The 26,549-nt window shown below is 41.2% G+C and overlaps 1 long non-coding RNA gene across 1 annotated transcript; it reads left to right on the forward strand.

Annotated features, from left to right (window-relative positions):
• Positions 1-1,776: 1,776 nt before the first annotated feature.
• Positions 1,777-26,549, forward strand: LOC136748859 (uncharacterized). The gene is made up of 2 exons (XR_010816631.1): positions 1,777-1,978; positions 26,383-26,549. It is a non-coding gene; the product is annotated as an uncharacterized LOC136748859 (long non-coding RNA).

The following is a 26,549-nucleotide window of genomic DNA, read 5'->3' on the forward strand; positions in this document are numbered from 1 at the left end:
GGCTCTGCACCTTTCTTCCCAGTTCCTGCTCCCTGTCTTAAACCCCTCACTGCCCTCACTCGGGGCGAAGTCTCATCAAGCACCGCTTACGACTCTGAGCCCTGTTTCCTTGCCTCGCATCCGAGCCCTGTTTCCTCCGAGCCCTGTCTCCTCCGACCATCACCAGTGACCTCGACCACGTCTTCGCCCAGCCCTTGTTTGCTCTGTTTGCCCGATCCCACGACCCCCGTCTGTGACCTCGACCACGACTCTGCATTGCCTTTCTTGCCCTGATCTGCCGGTACCCAACCCACGCCTTCCCGACGATCCCTCGATCCAGCACTGCACCTGGGTCCTCTGTTCCCGAGCCCCCGAGGCACACGTGACAGTATGGCTTAGTTGCATGTAGTTTGCGTTATTTACTTTACATATGGTGCAAACCTTTGTGATGTTACTGATGACCTTAAACTCATCCCTTGTTACAGTGTAACAATATGTGATGAACAGCACTTCCCTCTTACATGTAATTACATAAAAATGCAGTCCAGTACATGTAAGAACAAATAACAAATGCAGCATCAAGGACAGATTATCTTTGGGGTGGATTAAATAATTGCTTGACAAGACCAGAAGACAAACAAATGAAATGCTCACACAGATATATATGTGTGAGAAATTCTCATATGGATGTGATTTCACAGTATTCAAACAATTTCAGTATATCCAGAAGTTATTGCACTATATCTGGAAGGTCCATGACAATTCGTCCCTGTTAATTTGCCCTGTGAAAATTGGTTCCTGACAATTCAACCCCTTCATTCATCCTCAATGTGCGAATGTTTCACATGTATGAGTGAGTATTTCATATGTGTGTGTGCACCAATGTTATCTTTCAAGTTAGAAGCACTGCCCAAGGGGGAGGGGCTTCAGCGCGCATTTGCTGTAACTTATCGAAGACATTTGTCTATCAAAGCTGCCATTGGCCCCTGTGATCGTCACTCAAACAGGAACCTTCCACTTCCTGTTTGCATAAAAGGTGATGTCTGCACAGAGACTTCCTCTTTTTGCCCTTCAACTTGGTTCGTCAAGACAGGTGAGAGCCTCTGTGTTTGTGAATAAAAAACAGAAATTGCATTTTTCGGCTGGCTGGTAGTACAAATAGTACCATACACCCACCGATTTGCTACATCTGTGTGTAGTCGCAATATTTAAATGTATTAAAATTAGCCACACTGTTTTGTACCAACCACGCCACAGAAGTCTGTCAGCGTCTCGACTCAATTCAGCTTTTTACATACGACTATTTGTCGTTTAATATTATTATTGTTTTTCAGACTAATTATTTTTCAAGTCAGAAGGACTGCCCAAGAGGGAGGGGTTTCTCCGCACTTCCTTTGGAACCCGATCGAAAATGTCACTCTATCAAAGCTGCCATTGGCCCCTGCGCACATCACTCAGAACAGGTCCCTTCCCACTTCCTGTTCTATAAAACGTGACGTCTGTGTAGATTCGTCCTCTTTTGCCATTTCGCCTGGAACCGACAACGTGAGCTTTCTGTGTCTGTGTTTGTAATAGACATTCAAACTGCGTATTTCAGCTGGCTGGCTTCACTTCATAGTGTTGTTCACCACTGTTTTCACTACACATCATCTCTGTTTTGTGTGTATTTAGTTATCATTGGTAGCTAATCCCGATTCTGTTACGTCCGCGCGCCGGAGGTCCAGCTGCACTTTCAGTTTCAGTTTCGGTTCACAAGAAGAGCCTTTAAAAATAAGTCATGTCTATATAGTGCCTTATATATTCCGATTGCTTGCTGTGTTGGTTTTTTGTCCACAGGGCTTTTTCCTCCACAGCAGGAGCGCTGGCCCAGCCTAAGACTTGGGGTGTTGCAAGAGATCTTGTCTGTGAGAGGTGACAAGCAGGAAGAGATGCGAGAGGGGATGAGAGGGTCAGGAGAGGGAAAAAACAGGAAGATCTGGGCATCATCTGCATAGAAGTGGTAGGAGAAAACATAAGATGCGATGAGGGGGCCCAGGGAGCGAGTGTAGAGAGAGAACAGTAGGGGGCCCAGGACAGAGCCTTGGGGTAAGCCTGTGAGGAGAGGTTGGGGGGTGGATCAATCAATCAATCAATTTTCATTTGTATATCGCCCTTCGCAGGGTAGCCACAGAGTGCTTTACAGACTGGTAAACATACAACAAACGTACAGCAAAATAAAATACATAAATACAATAAAATAAAATATAGGTTTTCTAAGCGGTGTATCAAGATTTTGTGGTCGATTGTGTCAAAAGCCGCACTTAAGTCTAATAAAATAATAACACTGGCGTGCCCTAAGTCAGAGGACTGAAACACGTCATTCAATACTTTTAACAGGGCCGTTTCTGTACTATGGCTGGAACGGAAGCTTGATTGGAATTTTTCATAAAGATGATTACCGGTTAAAAAAGCTTGCAATTGGTTTGCAACTACTTTCTCTAAAACCTTAGAAAGGAAGGGAAGGTTTGAGATAGGTCAATAGTGTTTAAATTGGTTTGGGTCGGCACTGGATTTCTTAAGAAGTGGTTTAATTACAGCTATTTTAAACGATTCAGGAACAGATCCTGAGGATAAAGAGACATTAATAATATTGTGTATTCTGTGAATAATTAATGGTAGAGATTGTTTTAGTAGTTTAGTGGGTATAGGGTATAGTGCGCAGGTTGTTGTTTAATTTTAGTAATTAAGGAGACCAATTCCTGGTGATTTACTACGTTAAACGAGTCCAAGGTAGGCGGGGGCTGTGAAGGACTGCATGTGTCAGCTATAGTATCTGTGTATGATTCCTGTTCTATCTGTTTTATAATGCCGTTAACTTTGTTATTGAAATGATCCATGAAGTCACTACAGATTAAATTGGGGGGATAACCTCTGAAGGCTTTACCTGCTGGTTAGTAAGTGTCGCTATTGTATTAAAAAGAAAACGCGGGTTATTCTTATGCGTCTCTATTAAATTGGAGTGGTAGGCAGACCTAGCAGAGGACAGGGCCTGCTTGTATCTTATTATACTGTCATTCCATTCCATATGGAAGACCTCTATTTTTGTTTCTCTCCATTTACGCTCACATCTACTGCATTCTTTTTGAAGTAAGCGAGTGTGTTCGTCAAACCATGGTGAGTGTTTTGTGGGTTTAATTTATCATGTCCTTAATGGGGCTATTGTATCTAAAGCAGTGCTTAGTGTATTGTTGAAATTATTTAATAATTCATCTACCAATCCTGTTTTGATTAAGCTATAATTTGGCAACAGAGTAGTGAATTTATGAATAGCAGTGGGATTTAGGCAGCAAGTTTCTATGTTCCTCTCCTGTGTGTCTGATTCTACTCCAGGCAGTGGTCGGAAATCGTCCGGTTTTGGGTTGATATTATTAGGTTGTGAATCTCTACCCCATGGGTAATAACTAGATCTAGTGTGTGATTGTGATGATGTGTGGGTCCTGACACATGCTGAGTGAAGCCTACAGACTCCAATAGTGACAAGAAACTAACACTGAGGGGGTCGTCTTTAATGTCAATATGTATGTTAAAGTCCCCCAAAATAATGAGTTTATCATAGTGTATGGCTAAGTCAGATAAGAGATCGCTAAATTCGGTCATAAAAAGGAATAGGGGCCTGGTGGCCTATAAATAGCTATAGGTGGATTAAGCCTAAGTTCTACCTGGTGAATTTCAAAAGATGTGAAGCTGTCTAATGGCTTAGTTGACAGGCGCAGGTCTGTGCAGTAGCTGGTGTCTTGCCCCCCCCCAAGGCCTGTTGCATGGGCCTTCTGGCAGTAAGAGTAGTCATTAGGGGAGGCTTCTACTAATGGAATACTGTCGTCTGGTCTTAACCAGGTCTCAGTCAAGGTGAGCACATCTATGTGTGTGTCAGTTATGGTGTCATTTATTAATGCTGCTTTGCTAGGTAGTGAGCGGATGTTTAAGACAGCAAGCTTATACATGGGAGAAGTAAGGTGAGCAGGTAATTTCTGTCGTGTAGTTAAAATTTTTATTAGATTGTTGAAACGAGGGCCCTGAGAGGAAGGAATACATCCAAGCCTATGAAAATGTACTGTTTTAATAGGATAACTATTCTGTTTGTATAAGATTTAATCTCAGGACTATGTACTTTATTGGATGCCCCCAGGCAGGGATCTAGGATCGGGGTCAGGCTATGCTGGGAGTTACAGGCAGACTGCAGTGTAGGACTGCGAGACTGCAGCCTGACCGGTGCTCTGAGGAGTGTCGCCATGTCACTTGATAGGTCCGGTTTGTTGAGGTAGGAGGAGAACCAGGTGAGAGCAGTTCCAGTGATTCCAAGATCAGCGAGGCAGGAGAGGAGGATGGAGTGATCGACACTGTCAAATGCTGCAGAGAGATCGAGGAGGATGAGGACTGAGGACTGAGGAGAGGGAGGCTGCTCGAGCACAGCTGAGGGAGTCAGTGACTGCCAGCAGAGCAGTCTCAGTGGATTGAGCTGTGCGGAAGACGGATTGCAGAGGATCCAGGAGTGAGTGATGGGAAAGAAATACAGAGAGCTGATGGTGGACGGAGGGGGGGGGAGCAAAGAGGGAGGAGAAGGTGGAGTAGAGTTTGCGGTGGTTGTTCACAGTGGATTCAAAGAGTGATTGGAAGTAAGACTTCTTGGCTGAGGAGGAGAATGTGGACAGTAGAGAGTGGTAGAGTTCAAGGGCAGCTGAGAGTTTGAACCTTTTCCACTTCTGTTAAGCAGCACGCAGACTGGATTGGGTTGAGCGGAGAATGGAAGAGATCCAAGGCTGAGGAGGGGAGGGACAGGATGAGACGTGAGAGGACAGAGAGAATCAAGGGAGGAGGTGAAGGAGGAGAACAAAGAGGAGGTAGCGCAGTTGACAGACAGATGGGAAAAACATTCAATGGAAGGTAAGAGAGTGAGGGCAGTGGAAGCAAGGGTGAAGGGGGAGACAGACATTACAGCGGAAGGTGACAGAGGGAGTAGGTGGGGTGGGGAGGGAGGGGAGAGAAAGGGAGAAGGAGATGAAGTGGTGGTCCGAGATGTCCATGGGTGTCACGAAGTGTCGAAGGGGAGCAGCCTCTAGAGAAGATTAGGTCTAGCTGGCGGCCTGCCCTGTGAGTGGGGAGAGACGGGGAGAGAGAGAAGTTAAAAGAGTGGAGGAGGGGAAGAAATCCGGCAGAGTGGGAGGGTGATGTTGAAGTATCCAAGGACAGCGAGGGGAGGGAGGAGAAAAGAAAGTCGAGTTCATCCAAGAAGGAGGCGAGTGGACCGGGAGGATGGTAGAGAACTAGAAAGAAGCGGTGAGGGGCAGAGGTGAGTTCCACGGCATGGAATTCAAAGCTATTAGTTGTGACAGAGGAGAGAAAGGGAGGGATAGAGAAGAGGAGAGAAGGGGAAAGCAGGAGCCCTGTTCCTCCTCCCAGCCCGGTAAGACAGGGGGAGTGGGACAGGGCAAACAGAGAGGATAGGGCGGCAGGTGTGGTTGAGTTCTCAGGGGAGATCCATGTCTCGGTGAGAGCAAGGAGTGGAGTGGTGGGAGGCGAAGGCGGAGATGAAGTCGGCCTTGTTGGAAGCTGAGTGGCAGTTCCACAGGCCTCCAGAGAGTGGAGTTGAGGGGAGGGAGGAGGAGGAGAGAGGCAGGGAGATGAGGTTAGAGCCAATAGGGAAGCAATCGCGTGCAGGTGCACGCCGAGAGGAAGGAGAGAGCAGGACAGGAAGCGCAGAGATCATCATGGTAGCCTGTTGTTGCTGTGCGGCGTCTCCTCACAGTCTTCTCCTCGCTGGAGTCCCACAGCTAGAGTCCCTGCCCTTTGTAAGCGTGGCCCTTCAGAAGGAGGGCACTGAGGCTGCTGGCGCTGATTTTAGACGCAGAGGTCCAGGGGGCTGTTAAATACTCCACCTGTAGCTACTTAGGACTGTACACACCTGCGTTGTGTTGAATGACACAAGGCTGTCGTGATGCCTTCCAGGCAGGACTGCTAATAGTACAATGAATGGCTGCTTTGAATGTCAATACAGACAGAGACCATGCCAGACTACACTGAACAATAGCCTACTTACACATACCCATTGCGCAGGCTCACAGGAAGTTTCTCTGCTTCACCTTCAAAGGCAGAGCGCACGAGTTTGCTGTTCTACCATTCGGCCTGTCACTAGCTCCTCGCACTTTCTCCAAGTGCAGGGGCACCATGTTCACCCCATTGTGTTGCCAGGGGGTCTGCGTCCTCAATTATCTAGATGACTGGCTGGTCTGTTCGAACTCCATGGAGGAGTTTCAGAGCCACACGAGCCTGATACTCGACCACCTCTCCGAGTTGGGCCTTCGGGTCTTGTGCCAAATCAGCATTTCCTCGGACTGCCATGCTGTCCATGCCGGTGCCAGAGAGAGTTTCCTCCATAAACGTGTGTTTCTCGCTTTGCCAGAGGCTGCTAGGCCTTCTAGCAGCTGCATCCCAAACGCTCCCCCTCAGCCTTCTTCATCTGAGGCCTCTGCAGTGGTGGTTTGGGTCCCATGGGATGCATCCTCGCCGCGACAGAGCACGTCAAGTGACAGTCACTCAGGCGTGCTGGAAAGTGCTCCGTTGTTGGCGGAGCCCTTCGAATTTAACCCTCAATGTGCCCTTTGGGCCAATCTGCTTTTGTGGTTTTGACAACAGATGCCTCCAAGCAGGGTTGGGGTTGGCAGTTGGACGGCTTATTAATGACATTACTGACATGCATGGTTATATTTTTCAGTGAAAATGCCATACGATGTAAAAAGCCGGTACCAGTCGGTTCTGAAAGTGTAAGAAGGGGATCATGTCCCGAGCCTCCCAGCAGTGAGAGCTGGACTGGATTACTGCTCCCATTGCAGAACTGACGATCGCCTCAATACAAACATATCAACAGTTATCTGTGTTTGATTCCAGCAAGGAAAACTTTCCAGCAAGTTTTTTCACATGGAATGTGTTATCCAAAGCATTGAGAGTTGCCATTGCTGTATGTGGAAACAGGTATGCTTATTCCATGTTTTTACATGTACTGGACTGGTAATATAATTTTTTAATGTAATTACATGTAAGAGGGAAGTGCTAATCATTACATGTTGTTACACTGTAAAAAGGGATGAGTTTAAGGTCATCAGTAACATCATAAACGTTTGCATCGTTTTACATGAATATGTCAAGTTAACTAACCCACACTACATGTAATTAAGCCATACTACTTTTCATGAAGTGTATGTAAGCTTGTGCTGTAATTACATTATCGATACTAGTATTTAATCTTTAACTATACATAAACTACATTGTCAATTCACTTGTGTTACTGTGTAATTACAGTTTAAGTATACTGTAGTAAGGGTACTGTATTATAAAGTGTTTCCCAGCTTTCTTTTTATTTCTTTCTCTGGCTGCCCTGCCTGCTGCTGAGCAAATAAAATGTGTTTTTATCACCTGTAATTCAAATACAATAACTTATATTTTTAGAAAAATTTCTGTACATACGAATTTGCTTTCTGTAGCCAAAGCTACATTGAGAATATAGCTTCACCATGGGTTATACTGACCTTTCATAGACAAAGGGGGTATTTTCAACACACATTCGAGCAACTTTAGTGTTCTCAAGACTTAATACCATCTGTGATTTACAAATGTGCATGCAAATGCTTTATGCAAGATTGATACAAAAAAATAAAATAATAATAATAATACTTGAATTGTGCATGCAGACATTTTAAGATCACTTTATTAAGTGTCTATGCATAATTAAGAAGTTTAGCCCCAGGATCTTTCACACTGGTTTCAGAAAGTATAGCACTTAAAACAGATAGGACTTAAAAGGAATGGTGACTTTACATCTGTTTCCCATAAAACATGTAGCATTGTGTATATGCTAAGTCCCTCTTAGATTTTTTTAAAGATTACACATATATACTATCAGTCAGAAGCAATCTACTCTGTTTCTCTTTCCTGTCTGTGAGAAGTGAACAGCTTTGTATAAGACACTTTATAAGCCAGCCCTTTATAGCCTACCTGTTAAAACCTAATTAGCAAAAAGTGTGTAGTACAGCCTAACACTTAAAATATATGGCAACTGATTCAAGTTTAGTGAGTAATTTATTCTGTCTTGTTTTAAAAGGTGCTGATAACTTTCCTTGTGTTTGCCATATTAAATACAACCAGGGTTGTCCCTTTCATAGAACTGAGATGAGACATATATACTGAAACTGATCGATCAACTGCTGGATGAGGGCCTCTCCCAGATATTGTCTTAGATTTAACAAAGCTGTCGAACCTGAATTTGGTTTTACTCAAGTTCAAATTCATTTTTCTTGCTTGAATCTGATTTTCTGAATTTGAAGTTGCAGGTCTGCAGGTGTTTTTGTAAATATTATGTAATTGACAAAGCATAAGTTGTTAAAATATTCATTCCAGTCCAAAGTCTCTGCAGACTCAATTTGCAGATCTTGATCTTGTCAGTGTCTTCTTGTAGTTGGATTGTTGATGTAGCATTGTTGTAGATATATTTAAAAAGAGATATATAAGTTTCCTAATTTTTAAATGTTATTTTAGAGCCCTGATGATTGAGTTTGTATATATCGAATAAAATGCTTTCACATTGTCAACAAATCCCAGGCGCAGAGGAAGCTTGTATTATCTACATCTTTCCAACACTTCCCACACAATTTGTATACAATCCATCATGCTATAGCCACTTCTGAATCCAGGTTGTTCTCTTGGATCGATGAAGTCTAGTGCGTCTTGAAGGCAATGTATTAATACTTCCTTATTGTGTTGGGATTAGGGAGGGATGTTATGTGTTTTGTGGTTTCGTGGCTCCCCCTGTCTCCGCGGGTGGCTTAGTCAGGGAGCAGTGATTGGTTGGTGGGGATCACGTGGGAGGGGTGTATATAAGTGGCTGGTGACACGTCGTAAGAGGAGTTCGAGCGGGAGTATACTAGAGTTATGTCTGAGTGCTTTTAATGTGCAAGACGGTTTGGGAGGGAATGTACCATCCTGGTCTGCGAAATAAACCTCAGTAATCACCCTCAAACCCGGGGTCATTACATTATCATGTCATATTTGTCATTCCTTATCCTCAGATGAACTAATTAATTCAAATGTTTGATATTTGAAAATTAAATTCTATAATTATGTTATGTCCTAATGAACAGAAGTATTTACAAGTTGCCACAGACAGACACAGCAGAGTACACATGAGAGGCAGCCATCTTGTTGTCTTCCTAGTTTCAGACCAGTCTTAGCATTCCTCATTTTGTTTTAACTTTGCCTTAATTGAAGTTAATCTTTTCTGTAGTTTGCCTTAATTGAAGTCAATTCAGTACAGCTGCTGAGTTGGTGAAAGTAAATAGGTTGTAGAAAGGTGATTTAGTCAAGGACTAGCAGGAATTGTGCTCCAGGTGGAGCCAGTTAGGTGTGAATTGATGGCACGTAGACAAAATCTACTTAAAGCTGTTGAGAAAGAGCTGCACTGTTTCTCAGTGACAAAAAGCTATGGAGTTGACTAGGGAAAAGAACCTTTTCACATAGAGAGTTGTCACAATCTGGAACAAACTACCCACCGATGTGGTTGTAGCTGAAAATTTGGGAACATTTAAAAATAGACTGGAGGGGATCCTTGGATCACTTAGTTATTAATGGACACCAAACAAGCACAATGGGTCAAATGGCCTCCTCTCGTTTATAATCTTTCTTATGTTTCTAAACCAAGAGACTGAAAAAAATATCATTTAACTATCACTTACAATCAGATTGTAAGTACTCAACAACATCAGCAAGCTAGTAATATCAAACCACACCAATATAATTAGCCATTATAAAGGTCACTATCAAGGTCATGAAATTAGCTTACTTTCATTATTCACAAATGACTGAATCGTGCCTTGATTCTGCACTTTCTCTTGCTTTTCAAAATTATTGGGCATTTCCATCAAACTCATTAAAACCTCCTCTGCTGTAAAAAAATTCTTCCCCTCATTCTGGAGCTTTGTGTGGTGTCAGCCATTTAGACTTAAATGCTATATGAAGGCTGTATGAAGGCTCTACCCATGAAGCATTGTTCAGGGCCAGAAGGGCATAAATGCACTTATGTCTCTCTGGCTCTGAACAAAACTTTTTTTTTTAAGTTAGGTCTTTAAGGTTTTGTTGTTTTATTCTTTATTTATTCTTTTATCTGGCTCCAAGCCCCCGATTTAGAACTGCAAAGAGATATTAAGAAAGGGATCAGGAAAGCAAAGAGGGAAACAGAAAGAAACATAGCTCTTGGAACTAAAACTAATGCAAATAGCTTTTTTCAATATTACACCAGCAAGAGGTCAATAAAGGAGGAAGTGAAACAGCTAAAGGGCAAAAATGGAAGTATCTTGAAAAATGAACAAGATGTGGCAAATGGTCTAAATGAGTATTTCACACAGGTTTTTACAAAAGAAAATTTGGATAAAATGCCACAGGTTAACAATCAGTCCAGTCAAACCCTAAGAGAGATCAGGATAAATGAGGAGGAGGTACTAAAGGGATTAGCAGAATTAAAAACAAACAAATCACCTGGGCCAAATGGTATATTTCCAACAGTACATAAAGAAATTTGGGAAGTTACTTATAGGCCACTAACAAAAATATTCCAAATGACAGTTAGAACAGGAGATGTGCCAATTGACTGGAAAACGGCAAATGTAATACTTATCCACACGAAAGGGGACAAAACTGAGCCAGGAAATTACAGACCAATCAGTCTCACCTGCATTACTTGTAAAATGTTGGAATAAATGATTAGACAGAAAATAGAGGAGCATCTTAATGAAAACCATATTCATGGAGATAGTCAACATGGGTTTAGACAAGGCAGATCATGTCTTACTAATTTATTAGATTTTTTTTAACATGCAACTGCAGCTTTAGATCAGGTGAAAGCATATGATATGATATACTTAGATTTACAAAAAGCTTTTGATGAGGTTCCACACCAAAGACTGATCCTCAAATTGGAAGCTGTAGGCATTCAGGGTAATGTAAGTAGATGGATTATGAACTGGTTGATGTATAAGAAACAGAGGGTTTCGATTAGATGAGTTGCTTCTAACTGGAGTGAGGTTGTTAGTGGAGTTCCACAGGGATCAGTACTAGGGTCTTTGCTTTTTCGAATCTATATTAATGATCTGGACTCTGTGATAGTTAGCTAACTTGTCTAATTTGCAGATGATACAAAAATAGGTGGCTCAGCAGATACAATCTTGGCAGCACAGGCTATTCAGAGGGACTTGGATAATATTCAGTTGTGGGCTGACACCTGGCAGATGAAATTCAATGTGGACAAGTGCAAGGTAATACATGCAGGTAACAAAATTGCCCACTATAATTACACTATGGGAGGAATAGAACTAGATGAAGTAATGCATGAGAAAGACCTAGGAGTCTATGTGGACTCCTCACTTTCTCCATCAAAACAATGTGGGGAAGCAATAAAAAAGGCAAACAGAATGCTAGGGTATATTGTCAGAAGTGTAGAATTTAAAACAAGGTCAGTAATGTTCAGACTGTACAATGTGCTAGTTAGACCTCATCTGGAATACTGTGTACAGTTCTGGGCTCCACACTTCAAGAAGGATATCGCTGCTCTAGAGGCAGTTCAGAGGAGAGCAACCAGACTTATTCCAGGTCTGAAGGGAATGTCCTACTCGGAGAGACTGAGGGAACTGAACCTTTTCACCCTGGAACAGAGGAGACTATGTGGGGACTTGATCCAAGTCTTCAAAATCATGAAAGGCATCAACCACATCAAACCAGAGGAGCTTTTCCAGATCAGCAGGGACACACACCCGGGGACACAAATGGAAATTGGGCTTCAAGGCATTCAAAACGGAAAACAGGAGAGTAGTCACAATCTGGAACAAACTCCCCAGCAATGTGGTTGAAGCTGAAAATTTGGGAACATTTAAAAATATTAATGGACACCAAATGAGCATGATGGGCCAAATGGCCTCCTCTCATTTGTAAACTTTCTTATGTTATTCTTATGTTCTCCTTAGTCCTGATGATTGTCATGACTAAATATGCTGAAGACCACCAGCAGACCAAGCTCTTGCTTTACCTAAGGCTTAAGGCTGTTTCCTGCCTCCAAATTGTACTTGTCTGATTGTCTTGCCGGAGCTCATGCCACCCTCAGGTCCTTCAAGGACGTTGTCTGCTTTTGTCTGAGTAACAAACAATCTGAGGGACACAAAAAAATCCCAGAGCTGAAAGTCCTATAGCAAATGTGCTTCAGCTTGTCACATGTTCAATATTGTGATTTCACTTGATAAACAGATTTTGACCCCTGCATAATTTACAGTTTGAGGATTTCACCAATTGACCAGTTGATGTAGGTGGGAATTTGGACGTTCTATGTGGTCCATGGGCCTTCCATTTATGGCTTAGTTGAACTCCATTCTGTTCCCATCTCCTCATTGTTATTTAGCCGGGCCTTTAAATTGCATGAACGGACTCACATAAACCACTGATGTAGAGTTAGTGAAAGCCTTTTCAAGAGTTAGGCCAAGGGCAACTCATCCAGGACAAATTAGTTTACACAAGAAACATTTCAAAGCATTACAAAAGGCAGTAATACAATCAGTACTAAATATAATAAGCATAGATCCTAGTTCAGTTAACAAGTGCAGACATAATATAGTTAAGTCCTTGTTATGTGCTAAAGGGAGGGGTAGGCATGGGAGAAGTTGAAGCATATTGATAGAAGTGCTAACAATATATAAGTATGCATGAACATGAGGAAGTATAGTTTAATAAGAAAGTGCTTAAGACCAAGAGTGCTGAGAAGCCCAGGAGATTAAACTGCTGTATTACAGGTACAGTCTGAACAGATGTGTCTGGAGTCACTGGAAGGTGGTCAGGGACTGGGCAGTGTGAGTGCATCCAGGAAAAGATAGCTGAGAAACAGGAAGAGATGTGAAAGTGGTTTAGAGGATCATTATGAAGAAACATTTTGCATTATGAAGAAACAAAGGCAAATGAAAACTGAATACCATTTCCGAACAGATGGCCTCACTTAAAATTCCAGTACAACTTGAAGATCCATGAACCATAAAATAGTGAAGAAAAATAATAAGAACTAGGGAACTGGTCATATGTTTTTCCGCCTATTGATTTATCGACACAGTCCAAACTTGAGCAAAAAGATACTGTTCGAAATGCTATTCTGCATACAAAACAAATGAGGGAGCAGGTGGAACAAATGACCCCATTAGTGAAGGAACATTTCCTGAAATCCTAGATGGAACATGCTACCATGTACATCTGTATAGCTCAGGTGAGGTCATTTCAGCCATGAGATTGACTGATGTTGCTGCTTCTCACTAATGAAATAAATTACTAGCAAATATCAAGGGCCACACGATGGGAGTGAGCTGATAAGGCAGCGAATTAAATCTCTTTCAGCCTGATCATCAAAATAGATTTCATATTAAGCTGTTGAGGCGCAGGGTAGACACACCCCCATGAATCATTGCCAGGGGGAATTAGGCATTCATTGGAATGACTAAAATAAAAACAAATTACTTTTTATCTGTCTGCCTCATAGAATCAGGAAAACCAAGACCTTTCAAAGACTAGCCAGGCCACAGAATCTAAATCTAGCACACCACAGCTTCAAAGACACGGGTTAAAATACAACTCATCCAACTCACACTGGTACCATCTAGCATCGATGTTGTAAAAAAACAAAACAAAACAAAAAAGAGTAGTTCAAATACTTTTGGGTAGCTCTTACAAACTATTACTAGCTGGTGACTGAGATTGACAAAGAGGTCCTGCATGTCTAACAGTATAGAATGGATTCAGTTAATGACCTTCCACTAAAATTTGGATCCTGAGCAAATTATGATATAGTTACCTAATTACACTTACTGAGGCATGACTCTCAATAAATGTAGAAGCTGTGTTAAGTTCTGAACCAGACCAAGCTTTACTGGAATACCTGAGAAATACCACACTATTAATCTTAGGAAAGATTATTGGTTAACTTCATAAAAAGGTTTCATATATAGCAGTTAATAAATTCATAAAATATTAATAGATGACAAATAACAAATCTTTAAAAGCATTAAGAATATATTTATTAACCAGAATTAATGTATTGTTAATATCAATATGTAAATATTATGCTATGGGAAATGTGCGATTGAACACCAAATTCTCAGCTGTCCTATGACCCTGCTTGTATGTGCTTTAAAGGTGTATAACTACATGAATGATGCTTATGTTATGAATCAGCATCTATTCACAGTGTATAGATTGCATAATAACAGCTTTAGACATACATTTGTTATAAAGTGTTACTGATAATTGATTAGAACATCGGTAGAAGCTCAGAAAAGTAATAGTATTTTTAAAACAAATTCATGAATAATAAAAAATCTTAATGCCTGAAGACTTCACCCATCCATACCCTATAGTATTTTTCATTCTGCTTACATTTCTAGACAACAAAAACCAGCAAATTTTGCAATTAATATATTTTGATGCAGTTGTATAAGGAGAAAGTGCATGTGTGGCACCTGTATGACAGTCATATCTTTTTGATGTTTACAGCTATACTGTATATATACTATGCTCACCATTAAAAGAGGCCATGTCAAAAAAAAAAAAGAATGATTGAAGTAATTGAAAAATACTGCTTACAGTGCCTATGATTTTAAATACAACAGGAGAAGATTTGAAAGAATACTGTAAAAACATTCTACCCTTGTCTTTGAATACAGTTTGTTTTCCTTTATATAGTGAAGTTTGGCTGCTATTTGGCATAAAAGCACTGCATAATGAGTAAATATGAGAGATGCTGAGGATGCTAAACAAATGAAGGTAGGACCGGACAAATACAAAAGGAAGAGACAGTGGTATTTTTCCAGATTGTGCCATTGAGACAGGAGATGGAAACAAAATAGTAAATTGTGCCAAATAAAGATTAAATTCCCCAAAAAGATTTAAGCAATTGGAATGACAGTCCTGTCAGGCACATCATTTCCTTGTACCAACCATGTTGCTGTAATCTGCAGTCATGCGCAGATCAAACTGATTTGAATGTAAGCATAGCTGTCAGATCAATTTATTTATGAATTCTGTAAGAAAAATGGTTTCTGAGAAATCTGTTGCTTCCACTGCGAACTGGGGAGTTTGTTAAATGTCACTGGGTTTTATGGACACATTAAATTCATAACTTAAAAAAAAAAATGGCATCTTATAAAGCATCTTCTGCTGTTTTTAGAGTAACTAAAACGATAAGCTAAACAATACATAAGATTTCACTTATGATTTTGTTTTTCTATATTAACACATTTAGGTAATTGGGACTACTAAGTTCAGTTTTGTGATGAGCTTATTTGATTACCTATAAAAAGTCAAACTAAACAAAATAAATAAAATAAAATTGACCTCTCACCAAGATTGTATTGTAAACTTGCATTTTCTAAGAATCATTTTTGTATCTATTAAAGGAAAGCATTCCAGAAAACTCTCTTTATATACAGTGGGGTAAAAAAGTATTTGATCCCCTGCTGATTTTGTACGTTTGTCCACTGACAAAGAAATGATCAGTCTATAATTGTAATGGTAGGTGTATTTTAACAGTGAGAGACAGAATAACAACAAAAAAATCCAGAAAAACGCATTTCAAAAAAGTTATAAATTGCTTTGCATGTTAATGAGGGAAATAAGTATTTGACCCCTTCAACTTTGTACTTGGTGGCAAAACCCTTGTTGACAATCACAGAGGTCAGACGTTTCTTGTAGTTGGCCACCAGGTTTGCACACATCTCAGGAGGAATTTTGTCCCACTCCTCTTTGCAGATCCTCTCCAAGTCATTAAGGTTTACGTTTGGCAACTCAAACCATCAGTTCCCTCCACAGATTTTCTATGGGATTAAGGTCTGGAGACTGGCTAGGCCACTCCAGGACCTTAATGTGCTTCTTCTTCTTGTCATGCTGGGATACCCATCCACGACCCATTTTCAATGCCCTGGCTGAGGGAAGGAGGTTCTCACCCAAGATTTGACGGTACATGGCCCCGTCCATCGTCCCTTTGATGCGGTGCAGTTGTCCTGTCCCCTTAGCAGAAAAACCCCCCAAAGCATAATGTTTCCACCTCCATGTTTGATGGTGGGGATGGTGATCTTGGATCATTCAGATGTTCATTGGCAAACTTCAGACGGGCCTGTACATGTGCTTTCTTGAGCAGGGGGACCTTGCGGGCGATGCAGGATTTCAGTCCTTCACGGCGTAGGGTGTTACCAATTGTTTTCTTGGTGACTATGGTCCCAGCTGCCTTGAGATCATTAACAAGATCCTCCCGTGTAGTTCTGGGCTGATTCCTCACCGTTCTCATGATCATTGAAAGTCAACGAAGTGAGATCTTGCATGGAGCCCCAAACCGAGGGAGACTGACAGTTATTTTGTGTTTCTTCCATTTGCGAATAATCGCACCAACTGTTGTAACCTTCTCACCAAGCTGCTTGGCGATGGTCTTGTAGCCCATTCCAGCATTGTGTAGGTCTACAATCTTGTCCCTGACATCCTTGGACAGCTCTTTGGTCTTGGCCATGGTGGAGAGTTTGGAATCTGATTGATTGATTGCTTCTGTGGACAGGTGTCTTTTATATAGGTAACAAGCTGAGATTAGGAGCACTCCCTTAAAGAGAGTGCCCCTAATCTCAGCTCGTTACCTGTATAAAAGACACCTGGGAGCCAGAAATCTTGCTGATTGATAGGGGATCAAATACTTATTTCCCTCATTAACATGCAAATCAATGTATAACTTTTTTGAAATGCGTTTTTCTGGATTTTTTTGTTGTTATTCTGTCTCTCACTGTTAAAATACACCTACCATTAAAATTATAGACTGATCATTTCTTTGTCAGTGGGCAAATGTGCAAAATCAGCAGGGGATCAAATACTTTTTTCCCCCACTGTAAAACAATAATATTTTATGAACCTCTGCCTGTCCAATCAAATAAATCTACATCATTTGTGTTCACAGGTCAAGTTAGGTACTGTTCACAAGCTAGTTATATAGATGTGCAAGACAGAAAGAAAGTTTGTCCAGGAATCTTTAGATGTTTTATCCTTTCCTAACAGTCTCATAGGAAGCTGAACATTGCAAATGCAAAAAACTAAAACAGAAACAAAGTGAAGATCACAGAGGATTGAATCTGAATACAGTTTTGAGTGATTTTCTTTCATAAGTATTTTTATATGCATGTAGTTTCTTAGACATCTTTAGCACATCTAGAGCATGCTTGCATTCTTCTCCTGTGCTCCTGTCTGACCACTGCCCTACACATTCTGTTTGTGTGTTTCATTTACTATAATTCAATATCACTGCTAGCACTGCAATTGTAACTGGAGGAAGTACTGTATTCTGATTTAGGTATCGACCAAATTAATACGTAATAAGGTTAGGTTTGCAATGCAAACCTGGTTCTCTGAAAAGAGAAAAGCAATCAATAGTGCGAGGGTTCGAAGCTGCCAATAGGATCTCCTGTGGTGAGACTAAAGACCAGCCCCTCTTCCTGCTTCTTCCTGATCCCCAGAGCAGTATCTTCTTCAACTTTGAATCTTGTTGATTGCTTCTCTTTTCAGAGAACCAGGGTTGCATTGCAACCGAACATTCTCATTCCACTTAAAAAAGTCATCATCATCACTGGGTACTGTGTAGCAAAGCTGACTTGAGGTAGGGAAGCATGGAGCCAAGGAGGGCATGTAGCCATCAAGAAGGGCTGTGTGTGACAAAATAGGCCAATTATGCACTGATCTTTCAAGTCGGAAGCACTGCCCAAGGGGAGGGGTTTCTGCGCACTTCCGTAGGAACCAGATCATATACCATCACTCTATCAAAGCTGCCTTTGGCCCCTGCGCACATCACTCAGAACAGGTCCCTTTCCAATTCCTGTTCTATAAAATGTGACATCTGAGCAGGTTTGTCCTCTTTTGCCATTTAGCTGGACCTAAGAATGTGAGCTCTCTGTGTCTGTGTTTACAATACAAATTCAAACTGCGTATTTTGGCTGGCTGGCTTAACTTCATAGTGATGTTCACCACCGTTTTTTCATTACACATCATCTCTGTCTTTTGTTTGTTTAGTTATTATTGAGAGCTAATCCTGATTCTGTCCCGTCCGCGCACCAGAGGTCCGGCTGCGCTTTGGGTTTCAGTTTCGGTTCACAAGAAGAGCCTTTAAAAATAATAGTTGTGTTTGTTCAGGAGTGCTAGCAGCAGCAGTAAATTTCGAGGCCCTGCTGCCTAGCCTGAGCCTCGGTGTATCGTAAGAGATCTCGCCTGCATGAGGGGCCGGCTTGCACCCGCACTACAGCCCACGGCTGTGGCTATAGGAGATCTTGCTCTCTCAGCTCACTGAGAAAAAGCTCTGCTAAGCATCCTTGTCCATGTGTGCAGGCCTCGGTTTTAGATCCCACTACAGCTGTTGGTCTATTATCCTCAGCCCCCTTCGACCCCGGACCCCGTGTCACCCGTTGTCCCCGGAAACACTGGCACACACGGTGTGGTTAAGCCTACGGGCCTACACGGCGCTTGTATCCAGCACCTGGTGCTTGGTATACACCGTGTTCTGTCCGGCAACAGCAAGGTTGCGTGTGGTTGGCGCCCCCGTGTCCATAGACGTTGCCGAATGGAGATGCACTTATAGCGGCAAGCCCACTAGGCACTCCACTTGTTGCAGAGGCGTTTCAGTTATTGTGTGCCCCCTGGTGCAAACACTGACCAGCGCCCCCGCTGCACATATCCCTGGTCACGCGCATGTGGGCTTGGCGATGAGCTCCTCTCGCCCCTGCCATTGCGCCGCTTGCGGCCGATGCACCTTGTGGTGAAGTCCTATGCCCCGTCTGTCTGGGCACCAAAAGCGAGTTCGAATTGGCAGCGACTTCCGGGTGTGCTACAGCGTGCCTGGAGTCCCTGCCTCCCACCAGGCGCTGCCGCAATCACCGCTATGCCCAGCGATCTCCCACTCCGTTGAGTGACAGTAGGGGTTCGGTGGTGCTGGATCCCCTACTCTCCCTGAGCCCCTCCGTCTCCTCCTCCAGAATGGAGCTTCGGAGACAGATGCACATACCGCGCCAGCTTCTCGCCCTGAGTATGCTGCTGCGCCGGCTGCCATGACTGCACCTGCCACTACAGTTGCTCCCCCAATGGGAGCCACACCCCCCAGCCTGACATGCCCGCAGTCCGCACCGCTACAACCCATGCGCCCCCACGCGAGCACATGAACGACAGGGAAGAGCGGCGGAGCGATGTCCACAGGCTCCCTCCCCCTCTTCTGAGTCATCGCTAGCCCCATCCATGCCGTGCCACACACAGACTCAGAGCCTCCAGGTCAATCAAGAGAAGAGCCGCCTGATGCCTGCTCAGCAGGCATAGGCCTGAACACCTTGGTTGTTGGATGTGACAGGACCGGTCCCTTCCATTGGGAACCCGGTGTTGGCTGCAGTCGAGTCCCAGTAGCCCACGGGCTCTGGCTCCTGATTTCCTCTCCCAGTCTGCCCCTGTTATACGCATCCTGATGGAGCTATTGAACCATGTCTTCCCTTCCACCGGACTATGCCTTCCAGTCCAGCACCCATGAGAGCTGCTCCTGGACTTGTTGACAGCCTGTTGATGTGTTGTGTAGGTCTACAATCTTGTCCCTGACATCCTTGGACAGCTCTTTGGTCTTGGCCATGGTGGAGAGTTTGGAATCTGATTGATTGATTGCTTCTGTGGACAGGTGTCTTTTATATAGGTAACAAGCTGAGATTAGGAGCACTTCCTTAAAGAGAGTGCCCCTAATCTCAGCTCGTTACCTGTATAAAAGACACCTGGGAGCCAGAAATCTTGCAGATTGATAGGGGATCAAATACTTATTTCCCTCATTAACATGCAAATGTCAATGTATAACTTTTTTGAAATGCGTTTTTCTGGATTTTTTTGTTGTTATTCTGTCTCTCAGAAAAAGGGTCGTAAGACAGTGAATCCGTCAACTGTGAACTTCTCCCTTCTTTCTCCTGCTCTTCCACTCTCTCTCTCTCTTCTCTCTCCGTCGTCTTCTCGCCCTCCTGTGCACCTTGCTACCCCAGCCAAGCATCCGCACACTGGTTCGCTTCCTGCTTCCTTTTATAAGGGAAGTGGTGGGCTGGGCTATGGCCATCAGGAACCCTGCTGGTTTCTGGGGTTTGGAGTCTTGGAGGAGAGGTTTTGTAGTCTTCTCCACTGAAAGACACGCCTCTCACACTGCCACAATATATATAACGTGTAAACAGCAGGACTGTGTCTCTGCTCTAGCCTGTGTAAAATGGAGCTCACTGCTGCTGTTCCCAGCTGATGGCGCTCGAGTTGTTTGCTGCCTCGCTGTGTAGATAGTTTCTTGGTCAGCAGGTCTGTGGCCCGCTCTGGCTGTGTGCCATAGCGCAAGAGACCGCTGCTGCTGCCCTCAGCACCCCGTGGTGTATATAGTTAGTTTGTATGATATTTTGAGTTGTCATCACAGTGGAGCTTTCCGCTCTGTACTGTTCAGTTGAGAAGGATGCTCCTGTGCTGCGTGATATATATTGTTGTTTTCAGCTCAGCTACTCTGTTGACTAGCCGGCTGTGTATTATGTTGTGTTTCAGTGGGTCTTGCTTGATTGCCAATGCCAAATGTTGTAGATTATGGTCTTGCTCCTAGCTGCACTAGTAGAGCAGCCGGCCTTGCTATTGTAAGCATGTAATTTATTCTAGCATTATTAATTTATTCTAGGTTTGACATGAGTTGTCCAATTCTCTGCCCAGGTTTTATTACTTGAGCATTGTAAGTGACAGCAAAAAAATTGGGGAAAAAATCATTAGAAGAGATGATCAATTGAAATGAGATGTTTCTCTGTAAAACAAAAAGCATCCTTGTATAAAGTGTTGCAATTTAATGAAGAAATTCCTCATGTATTCATTTAAAAATATATTTTCTTTTTTTCTTTTAATGTTTTGTAAAACTACATAATGTGATTTTAACACTTTGTAACAAATTGTTAAAGGCTATCCTTTCCTTACAAATTCCCTCCTTTTATGTAGAAAGGGCAGGAGTTACTGTACAGTGAGGCTTTTAGGGTTTCAGTGTTTAAGTCCGATGGATAAATTAATATATCAGCTGATAAGACCAGAATGACTGACGGAAAATGTTTTTATAACGACGAATGTATGCAAATAGCTGTTTTAGATAAGGACATAACTAAATGTTAGATGGATTAGGATGTGTATATACATAATTAAGACAGACACATGACCGGGGGAAATATAGAACTTGACTTGATTGAGAGATAGCTGATGTCTCCAGGCAGACAGATCGAATATGCTGCTGTCATTATGACTGAAGCAAAGGCTTCACACTTACTTTTTTCCCTGACCATGCAAAGAACACCTCTAGGATATTGTCGCTTCTAGGAAATGCTCCATAATTTATTTTCCAATGTAATATAAATTAAAATTAAAACAGGAAAATGCCATTATCGTTCATAGTTAAATTGAAGTGATATTTTTGCCTCCCACCCCCCTCCTTCATCTTGACCAAAGCAATAACTCCTCTGAATAGGAGACAAATAAAGAGTGCAGATTCATTAGCTCCATCTGTCATTTTAGACTCTTTGAAAGCCACAGGGATGAATAACCAAAGTAGCAATGCAGTGGTGTAGTGCATCGTGCTTCTTCTTTGTAAACGTGATCCTGGCACCAGAACAGGAAATTAATTCACACAGTGAAAATTAGTTTCAATGGAGTGACAATTAAAACAGTGAGAGAAGGAGACTGAAAGAGAATGAAGAAAATGAAAAAATATATATTTTGTTCCCCTCTGAATGTGTCAGCGTAGTCTCCTTAAAAAATGTCTGTGTATTTCAATGCTATCTTCCAATAGAATTTTGAATAAGGAAGTAAAACAGAACCCATGGTATTGAGCAATAATTCACTGATGCATTACATAGAAAGGACCTTTATTATTACATGTATTTAACATTAATTCTCATGTTAAGAATTTTAAGAACATCTTCCATTATGCTATCTTATTAATTTGAAAAAGAACCCAGGACGGGTTTTTGTTTAATTTTCAAGATGCAGTTGTATCATGTATGGTTAAACACCCTCTTGGATTCAGACCAGCTGTCTCAGGCACACGTCTGATCATCATAGCCCAGTAGATCAATATAGCCACCAACAGACTTGTCTCTTGAGAAGCATGTCATTTGAGCTTTGTACCAAATCGTAACAGGCTTATTTTACACATTATGAGCTCTGTTACATGGTTACATGAAGCATTGGTCTGGCCTCTGGCCAATATGGCCTTAACCATATAATATACACATACAGGTGAAATCACCACACATGCTCTTGTGTTATGTCTAAAAATATTGAATATACTGCAACTGGACACATTTGATATTTTTCACCCACTTCTTAAAGACAATAAATTGTTTGTGGGCATGATTGTTTTGATATAATCATACAACAAATAATAATAATAAGATTCTAGGACACAGACACCCACACATGCACGCAACCATCAGGAAATGACTCACCTAATCAATAGTCAAATCAACTAACCCTTTTTCCTGTAAAATATTGTTTGCTTACCGAGCCTTAAATTGTATCTAATTAAAAACAAACTACACTGCCTCCATCCAGGCATTGAAAAATAGCCCAAGCAAAGCCAGTTGCCTTAAGCCATAATAATATATTACCTAATGTTTGTATGCCAATATCCCATTAATTCTCTCTATTGCATTAACATCTCACTTGCTGACTTATGCAGTAAAACATTCCTGTTGCTTTTTTTTTTTTTCGCCCCTCCAATGATGAATTCCTATTGATTTTTATTCACAGTAATCTGATTTCTTTACATTTACATCAGGTTTATCTGATTAATATGTAGAGGGAAGTCTGGGGGTAATTTCCCTTCATTTCATGGAACATCTATATATGACGTCTTTAGGCTTCTGAGAAGTTACTGTTGTTTACTAGTAATATGGCAGGCTTTGGGAATACAGGGGGAATATTCTGAATAGTTATGTGTTGAAAGCAAAATTAATAATTACTTGGTATTATATGTGTGACTCAGCTGGAGCTCATACAACATACAATAGGGATTACTTAGTTTAGGTTTTAATTTTTCTCTCAAAGTCCAACCAGTGCACACAGATCTTGGGTTTGTGCTCCAAAGTTGGGAGATTTACTCTCATTGAGCATGCTATTGCAATAATATATTTTCTTAATTCACAATGATTTTTATTATATCTTGTCAGTATTGTCTTAATTGAAAAATCACTGCTTTAATTATAATTACTCACTACAAAGGGGTGGATTATGCAAACACACATGCAATTTTTTTTTTTTTTTTTAATGAAGATGCCACGTCTGTCAAGTCACAACAGAAAAGAACAGGTCAAAAGAGAATGATCAGAGTTGAGTGAATGACTCAATTGGTAAAACATTGAGCTTGGCCATTAACACCGCCCACAGAACCTACTCGCATTTGCTAGTTTGAAGATTCCCCATGCTGGAACTTTTTGTTTTCTTGGAATACACTGTTTTGGATTTTGTTCTAAATAAATCACCAGCGGTTGCTGTGTTCCCCAACCCCAGCCTTCATCTCTTCACTGCTGTGGAGCAGCCACAATGGCATACATTTCAGAGGAGTCTATTTTAACACTCCCAAGTTATTACGAGTGCCATAGCAGGGAGCTGACTGCAGATGCCAGGTTGGGAGGTTAGCAAAGGGAATACAAACTCCAAATCTACAGTAACATTAAACCCCAATATAAACCCAAAGCCTGTGCAATGGACTTCACTGGCTTCACTGACTTGATACCTTAGTTCTACATGACTATGTCTGTTTGGGTGTCTTATTGGCTGGTTGACAATGCGATAAAAGTGAGGGATTCAAATGCATTCTCATGCCAGTCAACCAAACACCTCCACGGAGACAATACTCCTACCCAGCAACCTGCCACACTCTTCTATTAAATTATTTTACATATTGTACTTTTCTAATTTTTACTTTTTATTTCCCATTTAAAAGCTGAACATGCCTCAGTCTAGTTCCTTACAGAGAATATGACCCTTGACAGACTGACAATAAAAGTAACAGACCCAGGATCCGTTGCAATTTGCATTACAATTATAGTTACATCAACATCTAAAATTATTATTATTTAGGGTGATCTGTTCAGCTAGAATTATGATTTTGCAGCAGTAAATGCAATTACAATTTGAATTAAAATAATACTAAACAGTAAGAAATAGGCACAAATTAACTTAAAATTAAAATAACTTAGTTATTTCTCAAGAATCATTCTAAGATTTGATACAAAACCTTAAAGTTTAACTTGTATGAGAAAATTGTGAATACAAAATTGAGCTTTAAACAGTTTTAATCATTAACATTTAACTATCTATTGTATTTAAAGTAAATAACATGTCCCAGGCCTGAATACAATCACAGTTTTGCAGAACCCTTAGACCTCCTTAATGTACTGCTTGGAACAACATGGAATAGCAAATATAAACTGGGAAGGTGTTCCCTTATAATTAACAGAACACACCCATTTGAATTGAAGTGTACAAGATTTAGTTTTTTGGTCACTAATTAATGTCTAGATCTTATTTCTTGTTTGCTAAATCCATTATTATTTGATCTGTCAACATTGCTTTCATTAATCAGTTTATCACGTTTATATCTAATTACAATATTTTAAAAGGGTAAACATGGAAAAGATTAATTGAACTGTAATTGTTGTGTAATGTGATGTACATGGTGTAATGGCAATTCCACCTACTATTACAGAAGCATGTCAAAGTTAATGTTAATCTACAATTAAAATGACAGAATACTATTAATCAACTTGATTACAAATATAAATATCCAATACTTGTTACAGTTGTAATAGAATCTATTTCTGAAAAGTAGGAACTAGGAGTGACATGTAGGTGTATTTGGCATTAGGATCAGAAGGGATTGAGAATTAGAGAGAAGACAAGAGACTTACATGACAGCTATCTAGTTGTGGTATAGCCGGCAATGAGTCAGCAAATTCTCTGGGGACTGCTGCAGGCCAACTGTGTAATAGTTAACCACAATATGATCAGCTTCACTTAAGATTGTAATAAATTCATCAAGGTGAGACGTTCCCATTTCACTTCTACCAATTAAACTCAAACTCACCTCTTCATGACCTTCTTAACCTTTGATGGTGATGGTTTTCAAGTTGTTACAAAGATAATGAACAAGTGGGCTGAGATGAGTAGATTGTAATCAGGACAGTTGCCATGCCATCTTCATAAATATGGTAGGACACGTAGCTGAAAACCATTTGCAGACATGCTTTTGAACCAGTCCATGTGTTGTGATGTGGAAAGTAATTTAATCTTAAATAAGATGCATTGTTTTTGTTAAACTGAAAAGGCCAACAGAGAAATGCAGTCCGGGCCAGATGTAGCTGCACAACCTTCTCAGTTTGTTGAAATTCCTGAAAATAATACATTATTCCTTCCAAAATTAACATTCATATCGTTCAGAATATGTATCAACTTTATGGAGAATATTAACTGTTATTTGTTTTTACTCTTCCTTTTTACGACTCAGAATCGAATTTCTCACACAACTCGCAATGTCTGTGCTGGATTAACACACACACATTTATGCCCTTGTAGATTTGTAGAAGCCAATCAACATTCTTGTTTGCCAACTTAATTTAATCCTCCCTAGCAGGTACACTGTTGTTTGGCACATTTTGAGCAAGATACTGTGGCACAAACTAAAGTTGCGAAGCTCAGATCAGAAGCAGATAACATGGGAAGGAGGGGGGAAGGTGAGAGAGTCAGTGAGGACATCAGAAAATACACACGTATAGTAAATATTGAGACAGTTCCAGGTCCCTTTGGGCTGTAGTTGCAGTTCACTTCAATTAATTCAGATGATCCCTTAGGCAGCAAGGGCTTGTGCTTTATCTCTGCTCAAGCTTTGATGTAGACACAATACAAATTACCCCCCCTCCCCCACCCCACCCCATCTTCATGTAGCCTACAAATCCAGTTGCAAGTTTTGTAAGATTACAACGTGCATCAGTAACCTTTCTCTGTGTTTCCCCATCTTCAAATTTACCACACTTGATGTTTATTTTTTCTAAGTTCCATATGATTAATCATTTTCCTCTCGTTCTTCTTCCATGAGATGTAATTTTTCACAGTTTTTAAGATACATGGGTTGAAAGTTATAGTTATAAAGATATATAGGTATAAACATATAGATTTTATTTTAAAGGTTTCTCTAGCACATTCACAGGATCTGATCTCGGTGTATTTTAAACACTGGTTATTTTTTTGTTTCTTTCTGTCTAGATGCTGGTTTCAAACATCAACACAGGCGTACAGAACATACATCCCATATATACCATGATTATGTCAGGAATTGACTGTATATTTGAAAATCACTTTTTCTAAACATTCCCAAAATGTTTACACAGATGCTAGTATGCCTGTTGTATATAAAGAACATGTAATCTGAA

This window comes from Amia ocellicauda, chromosome 4 (assembly GCF_036373705.1).
Source record: "Amia ocellicauda isolate fAmiCal2 chromosome 4, fAmiCal2.hap1, whole genome shotgun sequence".
Taxonomy (NCBI): Eukaryota; Metazoa; Chordata; class Actinopteri; order Amiiformes; family Amiidae; genus Amia; species Amia ocellicauda.